Source organism: Acinonyx jubatus, chromosome B3, assembly GCF_027475565.1.
Source record: "Acinonyx jubatus isolate Ajub_Pintada_27869175 chromosome B3, VMU_Ajub_asm_v1.0, whole genome shotgun sequence".
NCBI classification, from domain to species: Eukaryota; Metazoa; Chordata; class Mammalia; order Carnivora; family Felidae; genus Acinonyx; species Acinonyx jubatus.
In genome coordinates this window covers 62,133,540-62,155,883 of record NC_069386.1, presented here as the reverse complement: position 1 = coordinate 62,155,883, position 22,344 = coordinate 62,133,540, and the positions used below count along the sequence as shown (strand labels likewise).

Here is a 22,344-nt window from a genome sequence, read left to right as displayed (position 1 = left end):
GTCTGTGTGACTAAAAACTCAGCCAGTCTCGTTTCTGGTACCATTGACATATATTGCATAATAACATGGCCAAGACTCAGACTAACATTATCTGCAAACCGGTAAGCCTGCAATTTGCAAGAAGTAGTTTTAATATTGGTAAAAAAAGATACGAAGGCTTCCAAATAAAGTTACTCTTATTATGATTTCAATATTGTTATTTGCATGAAGAATCACAACTATTTTTCAGTTCACGAGTCCTGCCATTCATATACAGGAACCACTGAAATGTCAAAGACACAACGCTTAAGTTAAATTACCCATTGTGTTAATTTATTCAAAGTGAAAATAAATATCCACCTGGGAAGCTTTGTAAAGTAAATGGTTTCAAAATAAAACGCAAAGACAAAATGGCCAGTTGAACAGACTACCTACCAAAGTGAACGAAACACAAATTTTCAAATTTTTCAAATCAAATGTATAGTCCTTCTCATTTTCAGTTGAAGAAGCAATACTGAACTTCAGTCAATCATGTCTGATTTTCAGGATGCCTTTAGAATTGAAGTCTAAGACCACAACTAACAAAAAGCAAGTACTTGGCTGCTTCGCAGCAGGATGCACGGATTCCTTTTTCTAAGAAGAATTCCAGACATTCCATGTGTTTCCTATAAAAATAGAAGATGTCCATTTTAAAGTAGCCCAGCCTGAACTCATACCAGCATAAAATGGCCAAGAAATGCACTTATTACGAGAACGTTTACATGTGCTGTTTGTTGTAAGCAAACCACCTATTTCCACTCTCCCCTCGAGCTCTTACTTATAAAACACCGGGCACTGTAAAAAGAGCTTTTGGTCCGAGGAAAAACATTAGATTAGCAAAGCTTCTAGGATGTGGATGAAGGGCTTGATTCTCCCTCTCTCACAAATCAAGTCCTTAAACATTTTTTTGAATAATAATATTTGAAGATCTCATTTCTCATCATTCAATGGCTCGAGTAAGGAAAATAATTTTTTAAATAAATCAAAGTACCATGATTTTTTAACCTGACACAGTGACATGCACTAAAATATACATAAAAATAATAAAATAAAACAAAACATACTAGGTTTAAGAAACGGTAAGGATTTTTTTTTTTTTTAATTGGAGACATCAGAGCAAAGACTTCATTCTTAGTCTTTGTGGTAGCAAATGTGGAGCTTAATGTAGGGGGATTTACACTGACCTACGTCTAAACTTAGAGAGCCCAAACAGTGAGGTAGGAAGCACAGGCTGAACAAGAGAGACTTATGTGAGCCTTCTAAGTCCTTCACTCAAAAAGGTTCATTGACTCCCTCCCTGCCAGGACTGAGCTTGGCGGAGCCAAAACAGAACTAGTACGGAGCCCATGTGGAGCTAAATCTGATAGGAAAGAAGACTGTCACACGCACACAGCAAGTAATTACCTCCTGTGATCAATCCTAAGAGGGAGTATTAGAGGAAAGTAAGAGGGTGACCCAGTCTAGTCCAGGGATTAGCAAAAGCCTTCCCAAAGGAAGAAAAATATACACCAAGTGGCAGTTAACCAGAAGGAAAGAGAAAGAGCACTACCAGATTAGGAATCAGTATGGGCAAAGGCCCAAAGCAAAAGGGCCAAAGCCTATTGGGAGACCTAGTGAGGCAGAAAGAGGGGGAAGATTTGGGTTTGGAAATGTAAATAGTGAGAGATGAGGTTGGCGGGCTCCCGGCAACCATCAATGTCAAATATTTTGACCTTTATGAAAGTTATTGGAAGTAGGAAATAATAGGCTTGAATTTCCATAAAGAATGGGCCGAAGGTAGGCCTAACATATAACATAGACAGGTGGGAAATAGTTACCAGCCGACGGCAGTAAACCTAGAAAAATAACCGAGACTAAACCCAAAGGCTAGTAGAAGTGGAAAAGGGAGACGCGGCAGTTTTTAATGAGCTCAGATCTGGTACTTCCATTCACCTTCTATATTGAGCTGTACCATTAAAATTCAAAAAAAGCTCTGCATAATAAGCATTCCATGAATATTTGTTGATTTACTCTGTCTTTTTCACTCCATGCTTCTTCCTCTCCTTTTTTTTTTTTTCAAATTTTTTAATGTTTATTTTTGAGAGAGAGAAAGAGAGAGACAGAGCATGAGCAGGGGAGGGGCAAGAGAGAGGGAGACCAGAATCCGGGGCAGGTTCCAGGCTCCAAGCTGTCAGCACAGAGCCCGACATGGGGCTCGAACCCACAAACAGTGAGATCATGAGCTGAGCAGAAGCCAGATGCTCAACTGACTGAGCCACCCAGGTGCCCCCTTCCTCTCCTTTTTTTTAATAATAGCCCTTCCCATGTGTGTCTGGAATGGCCTCACACCGCAGATGCAAGTTCTTCAGAAAAGTCTGTCAATTCATTTCCTAATATATTAACACTACAGGTATGGGGGAAATATGAAAGAAAAATATGAGGGAGAAAAGTTCTCCCTGTCTTCAAGTTCGAATCTTCATTTCTCTACTGACATTTTACAGGTTGACTTGGTTTTGACATTTAAGAAAATTAGCATGTACGGTGTTTCCTGCTATGAACACCAGTGTATTATGTGCTTCCATCTACCCTGTTCGGTCAACAAATCAACTTCATTCCTTTTATTGACTGACTGACCAGAACACTGAAGGTCAGAATGAATGAGAGACTTGCCTGTCACAGAGCCAGACAGAACACAGACCGGAAGGCCAAGCCAGCTGGAATCTAAAACCTGTGCCCCTTCTTGTTGGCCATACCAGTTCTTGAGTCCTGCCATACCTGCAGCTCACTTTTTCTTCACATACACTGACACCCATTTAAGAATAATACAGCCATGGGGCGCCTGGGTGGCTCAGTCGGTTGGGCGTCCGACTTCGGCTCAGGTCATGATCTCACGGTTCGTGGGTTCAAGCCCCGCGTTGGGCTCTGTGCTGTCAGCTCAGAGCCTGGAGCCTGTTTCAGATTCTGTGTCTCCCTCTCTCTCTGCCCCTCCCCTGTTCACGCTCTGTCTCTGTCTCAAAACTAAATAAACATTTAAAAAAATTATTTATGAAAGAATAATACAGCCATCACAGCGTGATGTCAGTTTACCAAAGGCTAAGAGAATAGGACATATAAGTTAGTCTTCCTAGCTCTGCTCTGAATTAACCACAAGATCTTAAGCAAATTGTTTGGCCTCCATTTTTCACTGATCAGATGAAGACAACGTTATGACTATATAAAATCTATGTACTGTTGTTAATAATAGTTATAAGAGTCCCATGTGGTGGAGCTCAGTCCCTCATGTCAAGAAAGACTTTCTGCCCAGCTGTGGTGAGTGTGGTCAGCAGACAGTCTCCAGCAGGCGGCTCTTCCATGGGCCTCAGCAGCCGAGAGCCTCTTGCTGGAGATCACAGGTTCTCCAGGTTGGCCTGCCTTTGGTGACCGGGCAAGGCCGGTCACTTGAGCCAACATCAGCCGACATCAGCCTCCCTCTACCTAAACCTTCCCTGCCCCCCCTTCCCTTTTATAGGTGGCAATTCCTAGTAACCATCTTGCACCCCAAATTCCATCTCCACACCCGATTCTAGAGAATCCAAGTTGCCTCACTCCATTGACTTTGGGAACATTAACTGGGTCAACATAAAACTTAACTGCATATTTGAAATGCCAAGAACTCAGGTTACTGTGGAGTAACTGGATTTGAAGTTGTTCTCTTAATTAACAGAGGTATATTTTTATTTCACGTTTTAAGCAAATCAAGTCCTGGCGGATGCTTTTGAAAAATCTCAAGTGAACGTAAATGTCATGCTTGAACATTTGACTCTTTATTCCAGAGAGCTTTGTGAGGAAGTTATGAAGCTAAAAATAAAAGGATAAAATTAAAGCGGCATTTCTAGTAAAATGACAGTATCGTGCGATGGCACTGCCGTGTCACCACACTGTATGGCAGAGAGCGACTGTGTTAAAAATAGATGATATTCCTGCTGTAACCAAAACAGAAGGGAACTTACGGCCTCTCTGCAAACCCAACTCTTATACTTAGAGGAGTTTACGGGGAACATTTCCCTTCATATCACATATCATATCAAATCAAAAAACGTATACATCAAAAAAAAAAAAGCAATAAAGCACGTATTCTCGTGATAATAGATTATTTCAGGTTGTTAGTCAAAGGACTTATCATTCTCTACTTACAGAGCACAAACTTTCAACTGTCTCTTGCGAGATCAATTCCGAAATAGAAAACGGGAATTCATACCGTCAATAGGGTTACTGTTATATGTGCACGTGCAATTAAAAGAATACGAAAACAAATACAATAACCAGAAAATGTGATATTCTTCAGTTTGGTTTTCAATGCACGACACAAAGCTGGTTCTATAGCTGTTTGACATCAGTGAATAAACAATCAGCATTTTTGCCAGCAAAGCACAATACATAAAATCGATAAGAGAAAGAAGATGCACTTATGCGTGACTGCCAAGGTGTTACGCAGTTCGAGCTATTTAATTTCAGTGCTCCTGTCAGAGTACAATCATGCTCATTCTAAGAAAGTCTTTTCCTCCAACCTTCCTGGAAACTGGAAATTAATATATTTCCCTGCTTGCTTATAGCCAATGCTACAATTTTACCTTTATCTAAATCTGGAGGTAATGTTTAAATGCTGGAATTTTAAACTATCCAGGTAAAGGAAATTCTTAAAACATTACATAGATAGCAGTGATATGAAAGGAAATCAAATCTGTAAATACATGACCACTTAATCAGATATGCAGAGAGGCCAAAAGTCCCCATATTCACTGCCCGGCATTTCTTCATTCAAACACTGTTTACTGAGCACTTATGTGCCAGTCGATGTTTGAGTGAGTAAATCTGTTCCAGTAGTGACTACTTTGTTTGGTAAACAGAAACAGAAACGCAGGAAACAAATTTGGCCCAAAAGCCCCACACATGAACACGGAAAGAAATGTACTCCCATATATGAGGAATAAATTAAGGAACCATATAGCAGATATAAACTAAAGAGTGGGGATGGTTCCTCTCCTAAGGGTGTACAAAAGAAGACTGAAGAAAGGTCAATTGGTCAATTGGTTCAGCTGGAATGCTGAACCCAACTTCTTTTATGGGCAGAAAGAGCTGTCAGCGTTTGGTCAGCTGCTATCCTAGTAAGGCTGTTCAAATGGAAAGCCTAACAGGGCTGCCATTTTACCCTGCATGTTATTCAATGCTACCAATAAATTAAATACACTGTAAATACTGAATGCTGAGCAATGCCAGAGAAATTCTCGGGAGTCACAAGCTTCCAAATGTATTGTAAGCACTCTGCCACATCCTTACAAACAGAATCTGAGAAGTAGGATACTGTTTTTCATTTTCAAGCTCAGTCATACTCTCGACTGAATTCAAAACAAAGCCAAATACACGCTACTTGAGCAAGAGGGAGGCTGCAAAAGCAGCACTTGGACAAACTGGCAGAAAAATGTCACCTCCCGCAGAGAAATGGAGGTGTTGAAACAAATCAGGTTTTCATTAATGTTTAATCATTTACAGGGCAGACTTCATCTGCAATGAAAATCTGTTCATCAAGTTGAAAGATGAATGATAATTGCTTTGTGAGCATTTTAATATTAACTGGATCAAAATAGGGAACTAGCACAAGGGCAAAAACTAAAATTTAACAATTCTTCCTCAAACCTGTGTCATTTTGGGGGTGTGCTGATGAAGGAAAGAATTTTAAACAGAAAATTTTATTCTCTCACCCTTTGGTTAATTGTGTTTAATTAAATACTTGGTAAGTAGGAGAGTAAACTAACTTTTTAAGTTGAACCTCTTTTTCAAAAACTCAACTGTCTGTGTGGGATTAGGGAATCCGGGATTCATTCTCTAAAGACTATGTTAATGTTTAAGTTGGTTGTGTTTTAAAGAACCTGAAGGCTCCTGCAGACTGTTTTCATTCTATGCCACTACCCCACTCCTGGGCACAGCTACCAAATTTTAGTGCCACCCCCATAAAAGCCAAGGGAGTAAGTTTATTTTTCCCAAGGTTCAACAGAGATCTCTTGTGCTTAGTGTGAGGGCAGTGGATTCCTGCATTAATGCATATTTTTACTAAGTTCTCACTTTATTTCAGCATACTACAGATATTTTCCAAGGTTTTTATAAATGCTCTAGTTTTCTGACTTAAAAATCCAAAATATAGTCATGAATGCCACATATCTGAGTACTCCACACCCAAAGTGAATAATGCGAAAATTTCTAGAAACTACCAGTCGGAGCACTGAATCATCTTAGATTCAACTTTTAGTAGAAAATGGCCAAAATGGGGCACCTGGGGGGCTCAGTGGGTTGACTGTACGACTCTTGACTTCGCCTCAGGTCATGATCTCACGGTTTGCCAGATGGAGCCGCAAGTTGGACTCTGCACAGACAGCACTGAGGCTGCTTGGGATCCTCTCTCTCTCTCTCTCTCCCACTCCCTCCCTCGCTTTCTCTCTCAAAATGGCTAAAGAGCATCCAAAGTTTCCAGAGCATCTCTCGCATGGGCAGGGAGCTGGCTTCCCCAAAAGGCACAGAGAATCCAACGATTCAACCACCCAGGTCCCACTGAGTTCTGGGCTCCACATACTTCCAAGTCCGAAATCCAAAAAATTAGGGACATGTAAACACTGTCCAGGCAATCGCGTCCGCATAGGAAGTGGCTGCGAATGTAGGTTTTGGTCACAGAGACCAGGGGTGCCTCCTGGTTTTGCCAGTTACTAATGGTGTGACACTGGGCTAGTTATTGAATCTCTCTAAGCCCCCGACTTCCTGGTGTGAAGATGAAGATCAAAGATCTGCTTTGGAAAGGTTGCCTGGGTGGCTCAGTCGATTGAGCATCCAAGTCCAGCTCAGGTCATGATCTCACAGCTCATTAGTTTGAACCCCCATCTGGCTCTCCTAGCATCTCGTATGGGGCTCCCTGCTGTCAGCTAGAAGTCTGCTTGGGATCCTCTGCCCTGCCCCTCATTCTCTCTGCCCCTCCCCCACTTGCACTCTCTCCTTCAATAAATAAATATTTTTTAAAATCTGCTTTAGGAAATTGGACTGGAACCTAGGGAGATTCTGAGGGTCCGGCATTCAGTACGGTAGCTGCTGTGGGGGTGCTCGGTACTGGGGTGATCACTGTTAATATTGTTCTCAGCATTGAGATCAGTCCAAACACTTGTATCTGCTTAGAAAGGGCCTGGCTGTGAATGGCATGACTGCCCGTCTCTCCCCTCCCCCCATTAATCGACAGAAGAGAAAAAGCACTGGCTGAAAAGGAAGGTAAGGGTATTTTGGCACTAGGCCTCTTTTCAGAACTTAGGAAATAAAACGACTGGTGCCTCTAAGCACACTCAAGGGAAAATCCAGGTCAGTAGCTTGAAACTTCATCCAGCTGCATGGAGATACAAAAATTAATTCTACATGATGCTGATATGATCATCATAGTAATAACAATCGACAACATTATAACACAACAACCTGGGAGAAAAATATCAGGCAAATTTTTTGGATTACTGATGCTCAGAGTGGTTATTCAAATTTCTAAAGACCACACAGCTGGTAAAAAGAAGAGCCAAGATTCAAATCCAACTCTGTTTCATTCCAAATGTCCGTAACCACTAAAATACATTCCGAGTGTCCTCCCCAAAAGCTACAAACCTCATGCCCCAGCCCTACATGATAGGATGAGATGGTTAGGATGGGTGGGATAGAAATTCATGGCATGTTCATTACAGAAGTGTGTGGTCTAAGTAACCAAAAGAAAGGGTCAGGCTCTCTATACACTGCAGAGCATTCCACACAAAGTGTCAACCTAGAACGAGGGCCATTTAATCATCTTGCAATGTGGGGACTAAACAATTGAGAGCACAGGATAATCACAGAACTTTTCACTCTTAGGATGTGCAGACCCTAAAGCACATGTGAGCCATGATATTAAATCTCACAACCACAAACAGCCAAAAGGTATCTAAAGAGGAGGAACTTAACCAATAGCAGTGAAAAATGCAGCACTTGAAGAAGACTTTTTACCAACCCAGGAATAAATGCAATACAGTCTGATATAGACAAATAAGAATTTATTTTTTTAAATCATACAATTGGATTAATCATAATTCTTCACTTGATCCTAGCCAAAAGGCCGAGAAGTGCTGGATTAATCATAATTCTTAGTTCATAACACATAGGCTTATCTTTCCTTAATGGTCTATGCATGATCAGCTTTCGTATTTAATCATTTGTGTTTTTATGCATATATTTGTATGCTTTAGATACTATACTGTATGGTCATAAACTCACCACCTGACATGGGAACTGGAACATTAGCAACAACTGATGTCTCCCAAGTGCTTCTCCCTACCCACCTGTGTTAACTGTTATCCTGAATCATGTACTTAACATTGACTGCTTTTTGTTTTGTTTTGTTTTGTTTTAAGTAGATTTACATATTTTGGGGGGGGAGGGGCAGAGAGAGCGGGGAAAGAGAGAACCCCAAGCAGGCTCCAGGCTGTCAGTGCAGAGCCCAACGCAGGGCTCAATTGCGTGAAACCATGAGATCATGACCTGAGCCAAAACCAAGAGTTGGACGCTTAACCAACTGAGCCACGCAGACACCTCTGACTATTTTTTAAATACATAGTTTACCCTGTGCATGTATATCTGAAAAGAATATTTATATAGTTTTAGAATTTTTAATTTAACATATTAGAAGTTTAAATGAGGGAAAAAAGATATATCAGTAGATTCAGAAAAGCATTTGATAAAATTTGATGCAAATTCTTGATAAAAACAGTAATTAGGAATAGAGAAGGGAATATCCTTAACCTGGTGTATTTTTTTTTTAATCTGTAACAAACATCACACTTAATTGGAAAACATTAGAAGTATGGCCTTTAAAATCAAGAACAAGAAAACAATGGGGACACCTGGGTGGCTCAGTCAGTTAAGCATCTGCCTTTGGCTCAGGTCATGATTTCATGGCTCATGAGTTTGAGCCCCATGTCTGGCTCTGCACTGACTGCTCAGAGCCTGGAGCCTGCTTAAGATTCTGTCTCCATCTCTCTCTCTGCCCCTCCCCCACTCCCGCTCTGTCTCTCTATCTCACTCTCAGATATAAACAAACATTTAAAAAAAAAAGAACAAGAACAAGAACGCCCATTATCATCAGTTCTATTCAACACTGTCATGAAGTTCTTAACAGTCCAAGAAAAAAAGGCAAAAATAATGGAAAAGAAGAAAATAAAAACGTCAATGATGATTATACACATAGAAAGCCCAAAAGAATCCACAAATAAGTTATTATTTTTTTAAAAAGAGGGGCACCTGGGAGCTCAGTCGGTTAAGCTTCAGACTTCAGCTCAGGTCATGATCTCATGGTCTGTGAGTTTGAGCCCCACATCAGGCTCTGTGCTGACAGCTCAGAGCATGGAACTTGCTTCAGATTCTGTCTCCCTCTCCCTCTGCCCCTCCCCAGCTTCACACTCTGTCTCTCTCAAAAATAAATAAACATTTTAAAATAAAATTTAAAATAAATTTTCAATTTTAAATGTAAAATAACATTTAAAATAAAAATGTTTTAAAAAGAGAGTTTAGCAAGATAGCTGGATATAAGATCCATATACAAAAACCAATCACATTTCTATACACCAGGAATAAGCAGCTAGAATACATGATTTACAAGACATGATGTATAATCGCATTAAAAATATCAAGCAACTAGGAATAAATATTTTTTTAAATAGATGGAAGATTCGGGGCACCCGGGTGGCTCAGTCGGTTAAGCATCTGAGTTTGGCCCAGGTCATGATCTCACAGTTCGTGGGTTCAAGTCCCCCGTCAGGCTGTATGCTGACAGCACAGAGCCTGGAAGCCTGCTTCAGATTCTGAGTCTCCCTCTCTCTGCCCCTTCCCCACTCAGACCCTGTCTCTCTGTCTCTCAAAAATGAATAAACATTAAAAAAAAAAAAAGATGCAAGATTCAAACATGTGAATATTTACACTTTATTAAAAGACACTAAAGAATACCTAAATAAATTGAGAGATATATCAGGTTCCTAAGGAACACCTAATCTCATAAAGATGACATTCTTTCCAATTCAATACAATGCTAATCAAAATCCTAAGAGAACTGTTTATGGAACTTAAGAAGCTGATTTGTAAGTTCACACAGAGAAGCAAAGAAAAGGCAAGTCTTCCTGAAAAAGAAGAGCCAGGAGGGGAGCTGTGCACTATCAGATATTAGGACCACTTACAAAGCTGACTGACTATGACTCAGGGCAGGGATAGACGTACTGACGCATGGAACAGAAGAAAGCTCAGAAAAAATCCCAAGCACATATATGACCTTAATATATGACAGAGGTGGTGAATTATATGATAAAAATGAAAACTGAACCTTTATTTCACATCATACAAAACCTAATTCCAGATGGATCAGAACTTAAGACACTGGAAGCAAAACTATAAAAATTTTAGTGAGGAGTATATTTTCTAATTCCTTCTGATCTTGACAGGGAAGGTTTTCTTTAAAAGAGTTCATTATAAAATATTCACGAATTTGACTCTGTTAAAAAGCAAGGACATCCAATCGTTAAAAGTTACCCTAGAAAAAGTGGAAGAAGTTGCAAACCAGGAGAGGATATCTCCTATCCATAAAGTTTCCAGAGGATTAGTATCAAGAACATATATTTTTTAAAAAATTCCTATACTAATAAGAAAAGCTGAATCAATGCGATTTTTAAAACTAGGCCAAAAACATGAACAGGCCTTTTTTAAAAGAAGGAATACATGTGGCAATAAGTATTGAATAAATATTTAACCTCGTTAGTGATCAGCAAAATACAAATGAAGACCCTTCTAAACCCACATAATTAGCAACATTCAGAAGTCCGATAGCATCAAGTGTTTAGAGAATATGGACGACAAGACTTCCAAAGTGTTTCTGGTAGGAATGTAAACTTAGGTACAACTGCTTTGGAAGACAGGATTGCATTATCTTATAAAACTGAACATTCAGACACTCTATGACCCATCAATTCTACTCCAAAGTAGAAACCAGAGGAACTCTTACACATGTAAAACACACAACACATACAAGAATGTCCACGGCAACAGCATTCACAATAACAAAAGGCTGGAAATAACCCACATGTCTATATACAAGAAAATATGTAAATAAATTTAGGTATATTCCCACTATGGAATAGTACGTTGCCTGCAAAAAGAGTGCACCATTGATGCACGCAAAAATATAGATAGACCTTGGCAACGTGATACTGACTGAAGAATTAAGCGCCAAAAAATTACCAATGCTATGATACCCTTCTATCAAATATAAAATTCAAGGATGTATTGAACCAGGCATCCACATTTTTCCACGTCCACAAACTGAAACCTCTACCTCTCTAAAAACTCATCCTAGACATACAAGTCTTCAGAATTCCCATGGCATAATATGCAAACCACTCCATTTATTTCATTTGGTAAATTAAAAAATCATACACTTCATCAAAATCAAATGAAATACAAATGGATAAAACTGAAAGTATACAGTGGCAGACATTACACCATCTCTCATCACTTATTAGGCATAGTTGGCTTGCTCATTTGAGTATGGAGATCATACTAATAACTCAAGTAAACCAGAAAAATATGGTATTTTATTGTGAAAAGGCATGTTTTGGAAAACAGCTCGGTCACATAATTTATCTCGCCATACTTGGCAAGGCTACTTGTATATACAGTGCCTATCTGTAGCCAGTTTTGAGTGAAGAGGGAAGGCCATACATTTGCCTAAAGATCACTTTTAAGTCCGGTAAGGAAATCTTTTTAGCTCCTAAATTAGAAGCCAGAGAAGCTTGGCAGCTTTCACATGTGGGAAACCTATCGAGCAGTGAATAGAATAATTATTCCCAAGGACTGAGCGTTCTGCACATAAAAATGCAGCTCAGTGCTCCATGAAAGCCACATTCGCCCTCCCACTAACTTTCAGGCAGACTAAAAATGTGGGCTTTTTTTCTTTTCTTTTTTTTTTTTTTACGCACCTTAATGTCATTAGTCTGTTCTGATGACAAATAATTGCTTTTCATTGCCAGATATGTAATATATTAGCTATATGAATACAACAGATTAACCTGCTGTCCTGAAAACTGCTATTTGTGTCCTGAATATTAAACCAGTGCTTAATAGGTATTGGAGAATCTGCAAATTAAATGTAATAGCATTACCATGAGTTGTTATTACCATAGATATTTAGATTCCACTCTTATATGCCTTATCCACACTTATAAAGACTATACATAAAATAAGGGTCTTTCTCCTTTGAAAAGGAAAACAGAATACTGATAAGATAGTTTTAAGCACTGTGCATTTAGTATTTTTTATCAACCCTTCCATGTGTCAGAGTGGTGTGCTATTCATCAGTGGCAGAAAGTATCAAGAGACTGGGAGAATACAGTAGGAAAGCCCCCATAAAAGTACGGAAATGAGAATACTCTACAAATGTAGATCAATGCTTTGTGACAGAAATGGGGATATTGAAATGGGTTAGGTTTTCTAAATTGATAGTGTCAAAAATTATTTGGTATGTGATTCATGATATGCAGTAACCAAAACACAAATACTTTTATTTCCTATAAAGTATTCTATGACACCCTAATTCCAAAGAACACATATACACATTCCAAAACTTCTTGCATACATTGACAATGTCAGTGACATGCAAATTAACACAGCCTTTCTGTAAAGCATGAACCTGAGTTTAATCATACATATATCTCTCCCCCAACTAGACTATGAATTGAGAGCAAGGACTGTCTTCTTCCTTGCTATATCCATGGTGCTTAGGGAAACATTTTTGACTGGGTGAATGAACTTGGCATTATGTATCAAGAACCTTTAAAATTTTTTCACACTCCTTCAGACCAGTAATTCTACTCCTAGGAATTCATCCTAAGGAAATTATCAAAGACAGAAAGAGAAATATATAAGAATGTTTGTCTCAACATTCTTTCTAGTAACACAAAATCTAAGTGTCCAACAACAAGGAAATTGGTAAAATGTGGTGTATCACACAATGTAATATAGTATTAGGTAGTTATTTAAAAGCATATTCACAAAGTGTAATTATTGACAAGGGGTATTTTCATAAGATAACACTATATGTACAACCTAAATAATGTGTATATATATCTATATACACCTAGATTCTAATTTATTGCAAAGGTATGCATGGGTACACTTGTATATACAGAAAAAGAACTTGTAGAAAGAGAATACACCAAAATGCTAAAAGTAGTTAACACATTTTGCTAATAAATACAACTTAGCAGTCCATATATTTAAAAACTTACAAAAGTAACTAAAGCTATACTTAGTAAATGAAAAATAAATAATTTAGCTAATAATAAACACACTCTTTCTTGTGTGTGTTCTATCTGTAAGCTATCCAATAATCACCAAAATGAAGCATTTGGGATTTAGTCTTAAAAAGTCAGAAACAAGACATTCATAAGGAAGAGGAAAATATGTAAATACAGGTTAAACACCACAAGAGCAGCTCCACCCAAATGAGCACATGCTTTAAAAATAGTCACACACATAAAATATCTCATCGGAAAGGTAAATATCAGTGAATACTTTGTTTGAAATATAGAAGAATTCATATTTAGAGTAATGATAACAGATGCACACTTTACAAAAACGCTCGAAAATCTTTTAAAATAATAAATACAGTTGTTTCCAAGCTTTGCTTTCTAAAAATATAAATTCAGCTACCAAGTCTTATCAAGGGTGTGGGATTTTCCTCTTTTAATAGTGTTTTATGTTATTGCTACCTAAAGTCAATGACAATATGCGAACTGTGGACAAATGCAGTGGAAACGCTGTAACCCCACAGGAAGGCAATCTGAAATCACATGGCTGAGTCGGCCTCCCTCTATCCTCTGTCCATACCAAGCCACAAAGCCTGCTAAAATGAAACAGTGGAGACTAAGTTCACTGACATGCTTTTAGGTTTTTTAATTCTTCGGATATGTTCTGTTGTCGTTGTATTTTTTTTTTTTTTTCCTTAATTTAGGGATCGTGCCCACTTTTATAAAGGTCTCAGAAAAATTCAAAAGCAAGAGTGTTAGGCTATCCATATGTGCAGGTCCCTTCTTAAGCCGGCGTCCTCGGCTGGTTACTCTGTCTTTGAATCTGTTTCTCTTCTTGTTAGTTAAAACAAGCTCAGTAGATTCTCATGACATTTTAGGAGGTTCCACACTCAGACAGCCAACACTGGATTTTAAGAAAGATGGAAAAGAGGGGCACCTGAGTGGTTCAGTCGGTTGGGCATCCACCTTTGGCTCAGGTCATGATCTTGCAGGTTGTGGGTTTGAGCCCCGGGTCAGGCTCTGTGCTGACAGCTCAGAGCCTGGAGCCTGCTTCAGCTTCTGTGTCTCCCTCTCTCTGCCCCTCCCCCACTCATACTCTGTCTCTGTCTCTCTCTCTCTTTCTCAAAAATTAAAAAAAATTAAAAAAAATTTTAAAAAGAAGAAAGAAAGAAAGAAAGAAAGAAAGAAAGAAAGAAAGAAAGATAGATGGAGAAGAGTTCAGTATAATTATTGCAAGAGCCTGGGAGTCCAGGTAGGCTAAAAACTAAGTAACCAGGACCCCTGAATATATTCAATCAAGCTTTAGAAACCAAACAGATCAGGACAAATATCACACAGCCTTGTACATTTTTCTGAACTGTTCCCCCGCCAAACTGATATGGAAAAAAGAACCTCCAACCCAAGTAACACCCAAATTTTGGTCAGTCTCAGCTACTATTCAGTTGGGACAACCATGAAATCTAATTTCCTTTTTTTTGTTGTTTTGTTTTAAGTTTATTTTGAGAGAGAGAGAGAGAGAGAGCGCAGGGGAGGCACAGAGGGAGGGGGAGAGAGAGAATCCCAAGCAGGCTCTGCTCCTGACATGGGGCCTGATCTCACAAAACGTGAGATCATGACCTGAGACAAAACCAAGACTGAGCTATCCAGGTGCCTCCATGAAATCTAATTTTAAAATAAGAGCTCTTCTGGGGCGCCTGGGTGGCACAGTCAGTTAAGTGTCTGACTTCATCTCAGGTCATGAGCTCACAGTTTGTGGGTTTGAGCCCCTCATGGGGCCGTGTACTAACAGCTCAGAGCCTGGAGCCTGCTTCAGACTCTGTGTCACCCCCTCTCTGCCCCTCTCATGCTCATACTCTGTCTCTGTCTCTCAATAATAAAATAAAATGTTAAAAAAAATTTTTTTAAATAAGAGCTCTTCTATATCTGAGATGACACAGAGCTTGGTACAAAGATAACCCAGTTGAACAGGCTACTTTACCACCATATACAAGAAAAGCAGAGATACCAAGAAGAATATTTATGTTAAAGCATTTTAATGATTAGCCAGTGCTAAGAAATATTAATCTATTAAAAGGATTAACCCAACAATGTCATCACACGTGTTTCCCTGGCTACATAATTTTCCATTTGTCACGGGTACAAATTTTAACATTAATATTTGTAATAGCCACAAGGTACCAAAGCTATTATTTGTCATAATAAATGTTCGGCTTTTCCAGCTCTGAATCTTTCAGCACCCACCTGAATGTTTACAATCATGTAAGTGAAGTCTATACCACAATAATCTGAAAGACTAAAACTCTTAAGCAAGCTCCCTAGGTACTAGACTAATTTAAATGAATGAAATGTACTTCTTCTTTTTTTTTTTTTTACTGTTTTTTAATATTTCCATTTATTTTTGAGAGAGAGACAGAGCAAGTGGGAGAGGGGCAGAGAGAGGGAGACACAGAATCTAAAGCAGGCTCCAGGCTGAGCTGTCAGCACAGAGTCTGATGTGGGGCTCGAACTCATGAGCTATGAGATCATGACCTGAGCCGAAGTCAGACGCTCAATGACTGAACCACCCAGGTGCCCCTGAAGTGTACTTCTTCAAACAGAGAAGTGGGGAAATTTTAAGAATGAAGCCCAGAACCTTACATCATCAGGGTAGTCTTAAAGCATAAAAAAAGTAATTTTAGTATAAAAGGAAACAGTTCTTTATAGAAAAGCTAGTAAACATCTGACATCACTATCCCAAAGAATTAGCAAAAGATAAAAACATAAACAAGTTGACAAAGAATTAGCAAAAGATAAAAATATAAACCAGTTGACAAGTTGACAAGGGTGTTTGATAAATACACATACAACAGGGCAGGAGCCAGCTCTTAAAGAGGACATATGCAGGACACCTGCCTTCCCTCAGAGACAGTGCTGTAGCTGCCGTGACAGGGACCGCAAGTTGCCTCTCAAAGACTTTGACATAGTATCAGTGTTTTTAGTTGGCCATATAGCCACTCAACTAAAGACTCATTTCCCAACCTCTCTTGCTGCTAGGAATGGCCATATAACTAAGTTTGGGCCAGTCGGTTGTGAGTATAGAAGCTATATGCAAATTCTGAGTTATGACCTTCCCCCTGGCTTGAACATGGTTGCGATGGTGACAGGAACAGCAGGCATCTTAGACCAGGGGCTGGAAACCAGGTGAGCATCAAGGTACAAAGAACCTGGGTCTCTGATAACTATGGAATGATAGTCAGCCCTGGACCTTCCATCTAGACACACGTGTGGCAGAGAAATAAACTCTATCTTGTTTGCACCATGATTCTTCAGGGTTTCTCTATAAATAGCCATCCACTAAATTCTATTCCTGAAATCATTATTACACCATATGTTAACTGACTTGGATTTAAATAAAAAATATAACTAAATAAATAAACAGCCATCAATCAGTCAAAATAATATAACAGCTAACATTTATTTAGCATTTATTACATATCAGACACTGTGCTAAGTGCTTTACATAATCTCTCACTCACTCAAAATAGTACTTTAAAGCACTTATGGAGTACTTATGGAGGAGAGACAGCTTATGGAGGAGAGGCAGCTTGTCTGAAGTCACTCAGCTACCAGGGCTTGGACACAGGCCTATGTGACGCTGGTGCCATGGCCAGACTCTGAACTACCACCCTCTGCCCTCTAAATTCCATTTGTCTGATATCCAGAGCAACCATGGTCCCCTCCTACAAAGCATCTCAAGCACACTGAGTTTGTCCCTCAAATTTGACTGGCATATCTTCAAGACTATGCAGAAACAAAACTCTATAATACTCTCATTGGTCCTGGCAACGATTTTTTTTAATATGATACTTAAAAAGCACAAGCAACAGAATAAAAAAAAAAAAGTTGGACTACATCAGACTAAAAAGCTTCCACACAGCAAAAGAGATCAATCATCAACAAAATAAAAAGACAATCTGTAGAATGAGAAAAAAAAAAAAACATTTGCAAGCCATATATCCGATAAGGGGCTAATATCCAAAACATACAAAGAACTCATACAACTCAATATCAGACCACCAAATAACCCCATATAAAAATGGGCATTTTGGAGAATAGACATTTCTCCAAAGAAAATATACATAAGACCAACAGGCACATGAAAAGATGCTCAACATCACAGATCATTAGGGAAATGCAAATTAAAACCACAATGACCACAGTGGAGTTACCTCAGCCTATTAGAAGGGCTAGCATCAAAAAGACAGGAGATAATAAATGCTAGTATGGATGTGGAGGAAAGGGAACTCCTGTACCCTCTTGGTAGGATCATAAATTGGTGAAGCCATTATGGAAAACAGTATGGAGGAATCTCAAAACATTAAAAATGGCACTATCTTACGATCCAGCAATGCTACTTCTGAGAATATAGTAATGAAAACACTAACTCGAAAAGATATCTGCAATCCATGTTCATAGCAGCAATATTTACAGTAGTCAAAACATGGAAACAACCTAAGTGTCCAAGTGTCTGTCAATGGATGAATGGATAAATGTATGTTGTATACATAAGTTGATAGAATAGATATGCATTGGAATATGTATATATATATATTATATATTAATGTAATATTACTCAGTCATAAAAAATGAGGAAATCCTACCATTTGCAACAACATGGATGGACTTTGAGGGCATTATGCTAAGAGAAATAAGTCAGAGAAAGACAAATATTGTATGATCTCACACATAGAATCTAAAACAATAACAACCAACTCATAGAAAAAGAGATCAGATTTGTGGTTACCAGAGGTGGGGGTGGAGAGGGGAAACTGAAGGAAGGTGGTCAAAAGGTACAAACTTCCAGCTGTAAGATACATAATGGGATGTAATGTACAACATGATCACCGTAGCTAACACTGTTGTACGATCTATAGGAGAGTCATTAAGAAAGTAAACCCTAAGAATTCCCATCTCGAGAATTTTTTTGTGATTTACTTTTTTCTCCTTTCTTTTCTTTTTATTGTATCTATATGAGAAAATGAATGTTAGATGAACCCAGTATGGTAATAATTTCACTCTGTATGTAAATCATGACGCACACGGTGAACTTATACAGTAAAATGCATGTCAATAATTTCTCAACAAAACTGGAAAGACAAAACTATACACCAAATAGTTAAGAGTTTTTTTGGTTTTTGGTTTGGGAGTAGTTTTTTGTTTGTATGTTTAGAAAACAGGACATTATGGAGGACCTTTATTTTCTGCCTTATATATTTTTATAATGTTTGAACATCTTATAATGTTTTTTATAACCAGCTAGCATTACTTTTATTATCTGAAAAGGCAGTAAAGATTTTTTAAATTTTTAAATTTTATTTAAATCCAAGTTAGTTAACACATAGTATAATAATGATATTGGCAGGGCGGTAAAGATTTTTTTAAAACACATCCCAGGAATTTTCCTGTTTGGAAATTTAAAAATGTGTAATTGAAGCCGTGCCTAGGTGGCTCAGTTGGTTAAGCGTCCGACTTTGGCTCAGGTCATGATATCACAGTTTGTGAGTTCGAGCCCTGCATCTGGCTCTGTGCTGACAGCTCAGAACCTGGAGCCTGCTTTGGAGTCTGTGTCTTCCTCTCTCTCTGCCCCTCCCCTGCTCATGCTCTGTCTCTCTCTCTGTCTCTCAAAACTAAATAAACATTAAAAAAATTTTTTTAATTAAAATGAAAATTAAACAAATAAAAATAAAAATTTGTAATTGTCAGTTACAAAGAAAAAGTGCCAAAGTGCTAGAGAAATGTAACGAGGTGGATGAAATGTTCTAAGAAAAACAAACTCAGATTTTTAAAAATCAATTTTCAGCCATATTATACTAACATGGATATACAGCAGCCTACAACACTAACTATAGGGTAACATGGGAAGAAAGTTAAGTGAGAAAAATTAGGCAGAAAAAATATAAAGGTAAAAGAGATCACATGAAAAGAATTACAGAGGTGTGATAAATGTACAAAATGTATGGGCTAGAGATGGGCTAAAAGGTTTTTTCTGAGCTTCCTAGAAGACAGGGCAAAAAGGTGCTCAGAATGTCAATCAGATCATAGAAAGTGAGCCATTAGAAGGAAGCACAACTCATTTTGGCACCAGAACCCACTGAGATGCCTCTCTGGCAAGTCCACAGCAGGAAGGTACTTTTTCACATAATGAATTGTGTCTCCAAACTCATGAAAGATTCTTGAACTTTGGGGCCCATTTTCAAATACAGAAGTTCAATAATTTTAAGGCCAAAATTTGAATAACTTAAAGCTGAAAGACATGCACATTACACAGAAGCTGAAATAAAATGGTCCCGATACAGTTCCCGGACCAGTTTCCAACCACCTTCTCCTTTATATAAATGATATAGTGTAATTTACTTTCCATAATTTACTTTCCTTGCAGATGCTAATATCCTAAATATTAGTGACCCATTTTTAAATATGCAGCACTAAAATCATTATGGTCTGACATTTTTATAGGCTTATAAAACACATTTTGTTCCAACTGTTTTTATTAGGAGAAATGTGGCCTGCTGAAAACCAAAACCCACATATTTTACTTTGAAAAAAAAAAAGGCAGCTGGAAATATAAAACCCCACACATTTGCTTTTAACACTGCTTGGGAACTAAAACCTATAATGTGAACTTGACATCTATTAATGGGTTGCTCAAAGAAACTGAGACTATGTTTTAACAGAAAGCAGCACTCTGAGCTCACGCCACAAGCCATGGTATTCTCACTGCTCCCCAGCAAGGGGGTGAGTGGGGTGGCCATGCCTGCTGAGGCTCCCCGGATGAGGGCCTGCTTTCACAGGCATCTCTGTACCGTTGTGTCTTCAGTCTCAAGAATACAGAAACAAATTCTTTGGAATTTAGCCTCTGGGGAGGCAAGCGAATTATGTTAACCACATGCAAACATTTATATTACTCTCCAGTTTATTTCCATTACCTTCCCCCTGAAATTGCAATTTAAAATCAGATCTTAGAAGAGTACATATGACAAGACATCCATAGTTTTTCCTTTTCATGCCTCATGAAAGGACAAAATTTGTGAAACCAATTATTTAATATCATTTAAAGTTCAGCACTGTAATCACAGATGTATTGAAGTGAGTATTTGTTTCTTAAAAAACAATGTATCCCCAACTCTCCTGCTATAAATTCAATGTCAAGCACAAATGGAGGAAGGAGATAGTCAGAAGTAACTCCGACATTTGGAAATGAGGGGGGAAAAAACTCCTGGAACAAAGAAGTGATTTTAGCAATAACGGGATGAGTCAACGTATAAAAATTAATCCTGGTCCACGATTAGGGGATGAAAAAGAATGAAACTAAGTGTAAGTAGATAGTAGATATAACTAGATAGGAGGGGGTGGAGGCAAAGTAAATCGGCAGCAGAGGCCTGGTTGGTCTGAGTGGGTTCTTGGAGAACAGGTCAGCAGAAGCTAATGGGATGGTTAACAGTCAAATGAGCCAAATGATTTCCAACACATCCCAAACACAAGTCTATATAAGCTGCTAGTTGTTCCTTTAGTACATGTTTCCAGTTGGAACTTCAAAACCTTAGATAAACCACAACCAAGTGGGGTTTATCAAAGGAATGCAAGACTAGTTGAATATGCAAAAATCAGTGTAATCTACCAGATTAGCAGTCCAAAGGGGAAAATATGTATATGATCCTATCGACTGATGCAGAAAAGCATTTGACAAAATTCAGCATTTGTTCACGATAAAAACTCAGCAACATAGGGAACTTCTTCAACCTGATAAAACCTGCAGCTAACATCATACTTAATGGTGAAAGATTGAATGGTTCCCTCCCAAGATCAGAAACAAAGCCAAAATATCCACTCTCATTACCCCTATTTGACATTGTATGGGAAGTTCTAGCCAGTATAAGAAAAGAGGCAAGGAAAAGAAATAAAAGGCATACAAATTTGCAATAAAGAAATAAAGCTAATCCTACCCACACACAACATGAATGGCTATGGAGAAAATCCCAAGGAATCAGGAGAGGGGGGGAAAAAAAGCTCCTGGAACAAAGAAGTGATTTTAGCAATAACAGGACGAGTCAACATATAAAAATTAATCCTATTCCTATATACTCTAGCAATGCACAATTAGAAACCAACATCATGTCACTCACAAAACTTCCAAAAGATTTAATACTTAAGTATGAATCTAAAATATGTACAGGATCTGTATGTTAAAGACTACAAAATCCTGCTGAAAGAATCTTTTTAAAAAGACCAAAATAAACATAAAGGCAGATCAAGTTGATAGACTGGAAGATACAACATAACAAAATTCATAGAACCTTATGCGGGGAAAAAAAAGTCATTTTTCTGTATGTTAATTAAAAATCAAACACCTTTAAAGACACATTTGAGATCATTTAAGCTTAAGAAATTACTGTTAATTTTGTTAGGTGGATAATGGCATGGTGATTATATTTCTAAAAATTCCTTATCAATTACAGATTCTCACACTAAAGTATTTATGGGTGAAATGACCTGATGTCTTAGGTATGCTTTAAAATAACTCCAAGTGGGATAGGGTCAGGAAGGGAGACATGACCTTGATAACTGTTGAAGCTAAAGATGGGTGACAGGTACCTAAGTTTTCATTACACTCTTCTGACTACATTGTTGTTTGTGTTTGAACTTTCCATCCTAAATCATTTTTTAAAATAAACTAAATTAAAAAATAATAATAAACTAAAAAACAACTAAATAATAATAATAATAATCTAAAAAATAAACCAAACGTGATTCAGAGAGGACATTAAGGTGTATGGGCAACATTATTCAAAAGTTGGAGAACAGAAATTCTGGCTGTGATTCCTGTCTGCCTCACTCACCATTGTATCCTTCATGCCAAACACAATACCTGGCACACAGGACATAGGACACAGTCCATAAATTGTTGCTGAATGAAAAACAAATGGTAAGCAAACAA

At 38.2% G+C, this 22,344-nt stretch overlaps 1 protein-coding gene and 1 pseudogene across 3 annotated transcripts in view; both read right to left on the bottom strand.

Annotated features, from left to right (window-relative positions):
• FSIP1 (fibrous sheath interacting protein 1) overlaps positions 1-22,344 on the bottom strand; it is a 206,485-nt gene that overhangs the window by 83,040 nt on the left and 101,101 nt on the right. The window lies entirely within an intron of this gene.
• Positions 8,021-8,152, bottom strand: LOC113602119 (uncharacterized; annotated as a pseudogene).